Raw genomic sequence first — 10,685 nt, 5'->3', positions numbered from 1 at the left:
AATTAGACCCATGACCCAGCAATCGATGTTATCTATAGATTCCAGACATTGTATGGAAAGACATTGTGAAACCTCCTGTTCTGTTCTGTTTCACTCTGACCACTGGTGCTTGCAGCCCCTGTCATGTACCCCCTGGCTTGCTCAATCGATCACGACCCTCTCACACGGACCGCCTTAGAGCTGTGAGCCCTTAGAAGGGACAGAAGTTGAGCAACTAAAGAACTCGGATTTTAAGACGCTAGCCTGCCGATGCTCCCAGCTGATTAAAGCCACTCCCTTCACTATCTCCATGTCTGAGGGGTTTTGTCCGTGGCTCGTCCTGCTACAAGAGGATGGTATCTGAGTAAGACTTGAATGAGATTAGGGAGTTAGCCATGTAGGTGTCTGCAGGGAGAGTGTTTCAGACAAAATAAAAAGTCAGTGCAAAGGCCCTGAGGCAGAAACATGAGTGGTGTGTTTAAGGAAGAGCAAAGGGGCCACTGTGGCTGGAAATGTAAGCAGCAGCAGGGAGATGGTCTAAGATGAGGTTAGAAACATCACAGAGGCAGCCCAGATCATGAAGGCTGAGACGGAGTCTCGCTCTGTCACCCAGGCTGGAGTGTAGTGGACAATCTCAGTTTGCTGCAACCTCTGCCTCCCAGGTTCCAGTGATTCTCCTGCTTTATCACCCGAGTAACTGGGACTACAGGCGCCTGCCACCATGCCCAGTTAGGTTTTTTTATTATTATTATTTTTAGTAGAGACAGGGTTTCACCATGTTGGCCGGGCTGGTCTCAATCTCCTAACCTCAAGTGATCCACCGGCCTCAGCCTTCCAAAGTGCTGTGATTACAGGCACGAGCCACCACGACGGGCCCCATTGTTTGTAAGACTTTGACCCCTACTCTGAGATAGTAACTAGAGGAATGATATGATCCAACTTCCATGTTAAAAGGATCACTGGGAGTTGGGGGCGGAGGTGTCACGGGCAGAATCAGGAAGACTAGTAGGATTGCAATACTCCAGGCAAGAGATGCTGAGAGCTCAGCCCAAGCAGGTAGCTGTGGAGGTGGTAAGATGTGGGCAGATTCTGGGTGTATTTTGAAGACAGGGCCAACAGGGTTTACTGAGAGACTGGAGGTAAGGCTCCACAGAAAGAGAAAGAGGAGAAACATTAAAGATGATCGTGTCGGTTTCCTGGGGCTGCTGTAACACATGACCACAAACTCGGTTGCTTAAAACAACAGAAATTTATTCTCTCACAGTTCTAAGGCCAGGAAGTCTGAGATTAAGGGGTTCTTGCTTCCAGGGGCTCTAGAGCAGCAGTCCTCATCTTTCCAGGGGTCGGTTTTGTGAAAGACAATGTTTCCACAGACAGAGGCAGGAGGGCTGGGGGAGAGAGGCAGGGTGGAGGGTGTGTGTGTGGCTGGTTTTGGGATGAAACTGTTCCACCTCAGATCATCAAGCATTAGTTAGATTCTTATAAGAGCATGCAACCTAGATCCCTCATGTGTGGGGTTCATAATAGGGTTCCCATGAGAATCTAATGGCACTGATCTGACAGGAGGTGGAGCTCAGGTGGCAGTGCTCATGGGGCGCTCACCTCCTGCTATGCAGCCCAGTTCCCAACAGGCCATAGACCAGTACCATGGCAGCCCAGAGGTTGGAGACCCCTGCTGCAGAGGATATTCTATTGCTTGTCTCTTCCAGCTTCTGGTGGATCCAGGCATTCCTTGGCTTGGGGTTACATGACTCTAGTCTCTGCCTTCTCCTCTTTTCTGTGGCTTCCGTCTCTTGTAAAGAAAACTGTCATTGGATTTAGGACCCACCCAGATAATCCAGGATGATTTCACCATAAAATCCTTAACTTCATTATATCTGCAAAGACCCTTTTTCTGGTTGACAAAAATGTTTCTGTTTGTTTTAAAAGATAAACCAGTTTTGTTCAACTTTGTTTACTGTAGGCGCTAGAAGTGCTATTAGCCCTCTTGAAATCTGGGCTTATTTAAAAATAAAGGCTGGGAGCGGTGGCTCATGCCTGAAATCCCAGCACTTTGGGAGGCCGAGGCAAGCGAGTCACCTGAGATTAGGAGTTCAAGACCAGCCATGGCCAACATAGCGAAACCCCATCTCTACTAAAAATACAAAAATTAGCCAGATATGGTGGTTGTTTCCTGTAATCCCAGCTACTTGGGAGGCTGAGGCAGAGGTTGCAGTGAGCTGAGATTGCGCCATTGCACTCCAGCCTGGGTGACAGTGAGACTCCATCTCAAAAAAAAAAAAAACCTTTTTCCAAATAAGGTCACATTCTCAGGGCCTGGACATACTTTTTGTGAGCCACCATTCAACTCACTACAATGACTCTAAGTTATTTTAATCTGAGCAACTGTAAAGATGAACTTGCCATTAACTGAGATGGAGAAGAAGGCCAGTTTGGGAGAGGAGCCCAGGAGCTCAGTGGTGGACATGTCAGGGTTGAGATGCTGGTCTGACATCCAGTGGAGCTGTTGAGTGGGTAGCCGGGTGAGTAAGCCTGAAGAGGTTACTCACCCGGTTACTCAAGCCTGAAGAGGCTGGGGCAGAGGTATGAGTTGGAGATGGAAGTCTGAAGGTTCCCAGATGTGGACAGCATCTAAAGCCACGGATCCATGATCTCAACCAGGGGAGGAGTGTGAACAGAGGAGAAAAGCATCAGGGACTGAGCCTTGGGGCACACCAGGGTTCAGAGGACCCAGCCAACAGACTGAGAAGGAGCAGCCGGGGAGAGAGGAGGCAAACGAGGAGAGTGTGAGGTCCTAGAAAGCAAGTGAGGGAACTGCTTTAAGGAGGAAGGAGTGATCAACTCACAGTAGCAAATTTTCAGACTTGAGTGTTCAGGTAAAAGCTGAAGTTTCCTCTGCAGTTTCCTGTAACAAGATTGTGCACTTTTAATGTCACTCCCCTCTTATGATGTGGGAAAGGCAGTGACATCTGCTTAAAATAATCACTAATACCTTTATGTTACAATGAAGCATATTTTCAAAGCATGTTGTTACTGTTTTTATCAGCATAGCTTTCCCCTTGGTTCCATGTTCTATGTGTACAACTCAGAAGCAAAAGAAAGGCACACGTCTCAGCCCCACATGGGGTCAGGAGAGACAGTCCTGAGCTACTGTTGCCTGGAGTCAGGCCATTTTCCTAATTTTTAGTTCTTGCAGTAAAAGTCTTGTTGTCCTTAACAGCAGTGGTGGCTGTGTGAGGAAAATCAACCAAGGAAACCGTTTTAAAAGGTTTTAAATGATTACCAGAGCATAATATAATCACTTCAGGAACCAAGACAACAATTTGACAAGTGAAAAACTCCCCAGATTTCACTGGCTTGACTGAAAGTCCTGTTACAAAAAACAAACATCTGACAAATCGATCAATCTAGCTTAAACATCCAAACACAGCAGTTTGTCACTGAGTGAGAGAGAAGCAGCATGAGATGACTGGGTGGGTTTTCCACCAAATGGACACCAAGAAGAGACAACTTAAATCTTGAACTGTTTGGGAGGTTTTTCGTGAATGATAATGAATAGGTAAATTAGAGAACTGAGTGCTAAATCCTGAAGAATAAATATATTTTGTGGAAATTGTTTTTGTGTCTCTGCAGCCAAAATATCTCAGGCTTCACTCATCTGTGACCACAAATGCAATTGCATCAATATTAATATCCAAATCTCTATGACTCACAGCCTCCACCAGGATTTTGACTTCAAAATCCCCCTCCCTTAAGTGTATTTGGGAATCCTCAGGGTGTGTACTGTATTTATAGTGTCGCTAAACTTGTGTGCTTGGCCAATAAGGGACTCAGCCCCGACCCCAGAGAAGCCTGTCCAAGCTGATGACCTCTAGTGGCCTCTCTGCCCACCTGGAGCCACTTGTCCACCCGGGTGCCCACGGGGCTATGTCTCACATCTGACGCCTGTGGAGCTGGGACTGTTCTGAAACTCCACCTAGGAGACAAGCCTCATCTCCCTTGTGAAGTAAGAACACTCCCTCGTTACTCCCAGTTGGAGGGTTGACAAGGAAAGGTCTCTTGAGCCTCAAATGTCGCAAGCCTTAGTCACAAGCTCTTTCAATTCAGGCACAAAGCCCTTTTTTTTGTCCCCCAGGCATGAAGTCGAGCTGCCTGGGTGGGAAGCAGTTCTGGAAACAGCCCTCTTGCAGCCCTTCTACTTGAGTCTGCCTCACTGACAGCAGGTTCCTCTCTTCCTCAGAAGGCTTCTTACCTCTCCGATATATCAGTAGTTGTGAATACATTGATGGGAGGAGGCTACCACCTAACTTTACTTTGCAGAATCTCTGAGTCTCCACTGTCTCCAGCTGGGATACTTTTTTTAGAAAGTCTTTTGTCTTTTTGAAAATTCTTGATTGATACGTAATCATTGTACATATTTACGGGGTACAACATGATGTTTCAATACATGTATAAATTACATAGTGGCCAAATCAGGGTAATTAGCATATCCATAACTTTAAACATTCATTATTTCTATGTTAAGAGAACATTCAAAACCCTCTCTTGTAGCTATTTTGAAATATACAATACATTATTGTTCATTCTAGCCATTCTACTGTGCAAGAAAAAATTGTATTAAGGATTGAAAATGTTCTGTCTATAATGATAGCCCAGTAGACTATTTCCAATTCCAGCAAAAGACAGCAATTGTAGGGAGATAGGAGCAGCAGTCAAAACCTTTTTGAAGAGATCCTCTGTTCCTGTTCCTCTGCAGGCCTCCGTGCTCTCTACCTGAGGGAAAACCCATGGCTTGCTTAGAGCAGAGCTGGGGACACCAGAGGGATTATTCCAGCCTTCACCCAGTCTCCAAGAACCCAAGTAAAGAGAGGGACTCCTTAAGTGGAGACCAGAAGTATTTCTATCTTCACCCCCAACTCCCTCAGATACACACTATTTGGGCTATTTTGCAGAGAGGAAAGGATTCAGCAATCCAGAGCTTTTCAATAATCGGTCAAATTTACAATAGTAGTGTTAATAAGAAGTCATTTAATTTATTTGAATATTTACTATGTGCCAGGCACTGTGCTAAACATCACACACACACACACACACATATAAATCTCTCTCATTTAATCCACACACCAAGATTATGAAGTAGATTTATTATCCCAATTTTGCAGGAAAGTAAATTGAAGTTCAGAGAATTTTCATCGTCAAGACCACACAGCTGATAAGTGTTGAATTGAGAAGCCCATCCCAGCAGAACTCCAAAGCCTGGGCTTTTAACACAATATCATATTAGCTCTTGACATTCAGATGTAAATATCAATTCAAACTCTGGCTGGAGCAAGAAAAGCCCTTCACAAAACACTGTTTTATTACAAAAAAAATTTTTTTTTACAATGAGATACAGAGGATCTCACTATGTTGCCCAGGCTGGTCTCGAACTCCTGGGCTTGACCTACCCGAAGGATTGCAAGCACATGTCACTGAGCCTATACATAAAACACAATTTCATTGAGCGTTCCTGTGGACATTATTGCAGTTTGGTCTGTGTTCCATGAAGACTAGCGTGAGTGAGAAAAATGCACAGCCTGGGGCAGATCCTTGCATGTTGTGATGCTAGGAGGCCTTAGGAGATCTCATTTCCCTGAAGCCTCCATAGGACTGAAAAACGTGAAGTTGCTCAGTGTACAGCTGTCTAGGGAGAGCCAGGTATGGGGCAGAGCTCTTCCCAAAAGTCCGGAGGCTCTAGTTTTACTTGATTCAGTGGCTGCGTGTCCTCAGAAAAGTGTTGGTGCCTCCCAGGGCTTCCTCACCTGATAGTTAGAAGACCAGGCTGAGGCAGCAGGCGAGGTAATGCTCTCACCGCCCGCCCCAAGGGAATGTGTGGGAGATTGGGTGAAGCTGCGGAGGGAAAGGTTCTATATCGCCAGAGAATGATGCTTTTTATTATTTCAGAAACCAATGAGTTTTGTCTCTCAGGCTATCACTCTGGTTCTGTTCACCACCAAGTAATTTCACTAAAAATGAACTCAGAAATGAAAAATAAAATGGCCATTAAAAATTGTACTACTGTACATGCCCAGTGGCTATTTTAAAATAAAATCCCTTTGAACTTTTATTATTTACATTTTTTCAATCAAATGATTGGGATTGTTTGATGGATTAAGTGAAACTCCACTTTTGAATTATGTTGCTTTTTAACTGCCAAAAAAATGAGGTATTCGTTTTTAACTCTGCTTCTCATCCAAAAGGAACATCGAATTCAAGTCTAGAGAAAAGCAATTGTGACAATTTCCTCCTTTTCTTCAACATAATTGCATAAGACCTTTTAAATAAATCAGTTCAGTTATTAACCTTCAAGAAATGAGGCAAATGTTAAAAACTAGGATGGCAACCGAGATTCATAAGCACATGGAAGGGAATCCTTGCAGGAACTGTATGTTGAAGCTTTGTGATAAAATGCACTGACAGAACCAATTCATTTGCATCGCATTTTATAGGATACTAAGTAGAAAAGCTAGTGTCATAATTTTATTATCCTTTTGCCTCATGTATTCTGCATTATGAATTAATGTAGTAATGCAGATTGAAATCAGCCTGAAAGGAGTAAACATGAAGCTCAGAGCATCTTACTCTAAGGTACATCAATTCTGTCAACTAAAATTTACCACTGTTGTGTTATCTCACTCTCTTGCCATAACCTAATGACATCAGAGGCACTGAATCTGGAAACTGAAGTGACAGGACTTGCCTCTGGGCTGCATGTAATACTTAGGAGAAGTAAACAACTGGAAAGAAAACCCAACCCTTGGGAAATGGACAGCCAATGGGAGATTGCTTTGGTGATGTCATGCCTTCTCTCCCTGGTGTGTCCTTGGTTAAATAGAAACAAAGATAACAGTAATGTGCTCCAAGAGTTTGTGAATTCCTCCTGCCTGAGCAACTCCTAGCACTTTGCAGTCATCTCATTGATCTCAGGAGGTAAGCATGATCACTATTTAGGGAATGGCAAGGCTTTAAGACGTGGCAACAGGCGAAAGCCCAAAATGACAGATGGGCCATAGCTGCCTCAGAACAGCAACATGACTGTCTCTGTCCCTAGGGTATGCAAGTCTCTCTGGGGTGGGGGGCATTACCTGCATTTTTCAGTGATGGCGGGCAAGGACCACTTCAGCTAACAGGGATGGTGGCGACCCTCCAAGAGTGAAGATGGGCTCCAGGGCATGGCTCTGGCATCTAGTTCCACTGCCTCCAGTCTCTCCCACCTGAGCCATTCCAGGCTAGCTTCAACAAAGCACAACACTGACCACATCTCTCTCCTGCTCCAAATACAGTTCTGGCATCATCACTGCAATCTTGTCTTTGCAAATTTAGTACCAGCTATTCTCTACCCACACTCCTGCTCCAGCCCAGCCCAACTATTCCCTCACTCACACCTGCGCTTTCCCACCTCTGAGCCTTTTTCACACTGTTCTCTCTGCCTGCAGTGCTCCTCTCTCTCATGTGTATACCAAGTCCTATCTAGTTTCCATGTAACACCATCTTTAATGTGCATCCCCATCCACTTTTTCCTCCAAGGGAAAAAAACCTCTTTTTAGTCTAAAGATGTAAAAAGGTACAGGATATGGTGTAGTGGTGCTCAAACGTTTTTGCTTGTATATTCCTCAAATAATTTTCTTGTAAGACCAGAAATGTGTAAGGAGACTAAAATATGTCTCCTTACACATTTTAAATTAACATAAAAATATTTTCATTATCGGTTTAAATAGTTGCAAATTATGTAATTTTTGATGCAGTTTTCAAACTTCAACATGTATCAGAATCACCTGGAGGGTTTGTTAAAGTCCACCAGTTCTCAGAGTTTCTGATTCAGTGGGTCTGGGTAGGGCCTGAGAAGTTGGATTTCTATAAAGTTCTCAAATGATGTCAAGGCTGCTGGTTCAGGGACCACACTTTGAGAACTGCTTGTCTGGTATATCGTAAATATCAACATTTTAAAAATGTCATATCACTTCTTTAAATGTATCCAGTGGAATCTAAAAACCATAGGAATTTGAGACCCACCATGATTTATTTTTAATAATACAAAAATTGGCCGGGCACGGTGGCTCACGCCTATAATCCCAGCACTTTGGGAGACCGAAGCTGGTAGGTAGATTACCTGAGATCAGGAGTTTGAGGCCAGTCTGGCCAACATGGTGAAACCCTGTCTCTACTAAAAATACAAAAACTAGCCAGGCATGGTGGAGCACGCCTGTAATCCCAGCTACTCAGGCGGCTGAGGCAGGAGAATCACTTGAACCTGGGAGGCAGAGGTTATAGTGAGCCGTGATTGTGCCACTGCATTCCAGCCTGGATGATAAGAGACTCCGTCTCAAAATAAATAAATAAGTTAATTAAAATAAGCTCTTCTTGACAATAGGAAATTTTATATTATTTTTCTTTTTGAACTTTTATTTCTATTCTATTTCTCCAGCAAAATTTTATGCTAATATATTTTACTCACAATTTTATCGATTGCTCTCTCACATATCTCTGCTACAAATATGTATAGAAATTGAAATAAACATGTATTTAAATCTCCTGTGACTATTAGGCTCTGAGTGTTTAATATCATGACAATTAGTAGTAGTAGATCATTGGAAAAACTTGAAAGAGTGGCCTGCCCCTTCACACCTGTGGGTATATCTCGTCAAGTGGGACGAGAGACTGAGAAAAGAAATAAGACACAGAGACAAAGTATAGAGAAACAACATGGGCCCAGGAGACCGGCACTCAGCATACCAAGGACCTGCACCAGCACCGGTCTCTGAGTTCCCTCAGTTTTCATTATTATTTTCACTATCTTAGCAAGAGGAATGCGGCAAAGAGCAGGGTGATAGTGGGGAGAAGGTCAGCAAGAAAACATGTGAGCAAAAGGATCTGTGTGATAATTAAGTTCAAGGGGAGGTACTATGCCTGGATGTGCATATAGGCCAGATTTATGTTTTTCTCTGTCCAAACATCTCAGTGGAGTAAAGAATAACAAAGCAGCATTGCTGCCAACATGTCTCGCCTCCCGCCATAGGGCGGTTTTTCTCCTATCTCAGAATTGAACAAATGTACAATCCAGTTTTATACTGAGACATTCAGTTCCCAGGGGCAGGCAGGAGACAGTGGCCTTCCTCTACCTCAACTGCAAGAGGCTTTCCTCTTTTACTAATCCACCTCAGCACAGACCCTCTATGGGTGTCGGGCTGGGGGATGGTCAGGTCTTTCTCATCCCACGAGGCCATATTTCAGAGTATCACATGGGGAGAAACCCTGGACAATACCCGGCTTTCCAAGGCAGAGGTCCCTGCGGCTTTTCACAGTGCATTGTGCCCCTGGTTTATTGAGACTAGAGAATGGCGATGACTTTTACCAAGCAGTAGCTTGTAAACATTTTGTTAACAAGGCACATCCTGCACAGCCCTAGATCCCTTAAACCCTGATTCCATACAACACATGTTTTTGTGAGCTCAAAGTTGGGGCAAAGCGGCTGGGGCAAAGTTACAAATTAACAGCATCTCAGCAAACCAATTGTTCAACGTACAGGTCAAAATGGAATTTCTTATGTCTTTCCTTTCTACATAGACACAGTAACAGTCTGATCTCTCTTTCTTTTCCCTACAAAACTGACATAAGTATATATAAATTTTATGAAATTATTATTTTAAAAAGTAAAATTGTATTGAAAACATATATTAAGTTAGGACTAGTTTTTCTTCCAAATATTTCTTGGTGTGTTTTTTTGTTTGTCTGTCTGTTTGCTTTTTGGTTAATATTACTAATTACTAGAATGAGACAGGTTTCTATATGAATTTTATTCCTACTTTTATTTTTTATAGACATAAGCAAAGAATATTATTGACATAAGTGGAAATGAATTTTGTAATTGCAATTTTACTTAATTTTCTGAATGCTTTCCAAGTTCTCCATCAATAATCACAGTGATCTGACATCCAAAATTATTTTTAAAGACCTACCAGCTAAAAACTTGATGAGATTCTCCTTTAATACAGTTGAAAGCAGAGAATTAGAAACCACCTGGCTGGCAAAAAGGTCTGTTACCCAAACATGTGAGTCATCCTATATTTCACTATTAACATCATTATTTCAAATTGTCCTTTGGTTGCTGCATTGGAGGTTTTGCTTTATTTGTTTGCTGGTTTGGGGTTTTTGTTGTTGTTGTTGTTGTTTGCCTTTTTAATTATATAGGACAGGGGTTGGCAAACTATGGGCAGTTTGTGCTGATCAAATCCTGCCTAGCCTGCTTTCGTGCAGCCCTCAGGTTAAGAATGGTTTTCAGGTTTTTGGATTTTTTTTAAAGGAAGTACTACTTTTTATTGATCAAATAAATTCTGCTTTCTTATTTTCATTATTTTGTATTTGCTCAAGGAAAGCTACTTAAAGACTAAATAAAGAACAGAGTTGGGAGAGGTAAACTACCAACTTCTCGACCACATGTACGGAGTTCTTAGACTGGTCCTCCTGTGTGTATAGTTAGGTCTCAATTCACTACCATGATAAGGCTGCTTTGGCATATACTCTAAACTCAGGGATGATCTCAAAATTACATCTTCTTTTTTTTTTTGAGACGGAGTCTTGCTCTTGTTGCCCAGGCTAGAGTGCAATAGCACGATCTCGATTCACCACAACATCCGCCTCCCGGGTTCAAGCGATTCTTCTGCCTCATC

At 43.0% G+C, this 10,685-nt stretch overlaps 1 long non-coding RNA gene across 2 annotated transcripts in view; it reads right to left on the bottom strand.

The window, feature by feature from the left end:
• Positions 1–1,216: 1,216 nt before the first annotated feature.
• Positions 1,217–10,685, bottom strand: part of LOC117085931 — a 29,400-nt gene continuing 19,931 nt past the window's right edge. The window contains exons 4-5 of one of the 2 annotated variants that reach the window (XR_004438133.1): positions 2,826–2,884; positions 1,217–1,367 (exon numbers count right to left, since the gene is read on the bottom strand). This is a non-coding gene — a long non-coding RNA (uncharacterized LOC117085931). Of the gene's footprint in view, positions 1,368–2,394; positions 2,483–2,825; positions 2,885–10,685 lie in introns of those variants that run through there. The other variant, XR_004438134.1, reaches the window with a different exon arrangement.

This window comes from Trachypithecus francoisi, unplaced genomic scaffold (assembly GCF_009764315.1).
Source record: "Trachypithecus francoisi isolate TF-2019V2 unplaced genomic scaffold, Tfra_2.0 Lachesis_group1, whole genome shotgun sequence".
NCBI classification, from domain to species: domain Eukaryota; kingdom Metazoa; phylum Chordata; class Mammalia; order Primates; family Cercopithecidae; genus Trachypithecus; species Trachypithecus francoisi.
Note: the sequence above shows the minus strand (reverse complement) of the source record. Positions and strands in the feature narration are given on the sequence as shown.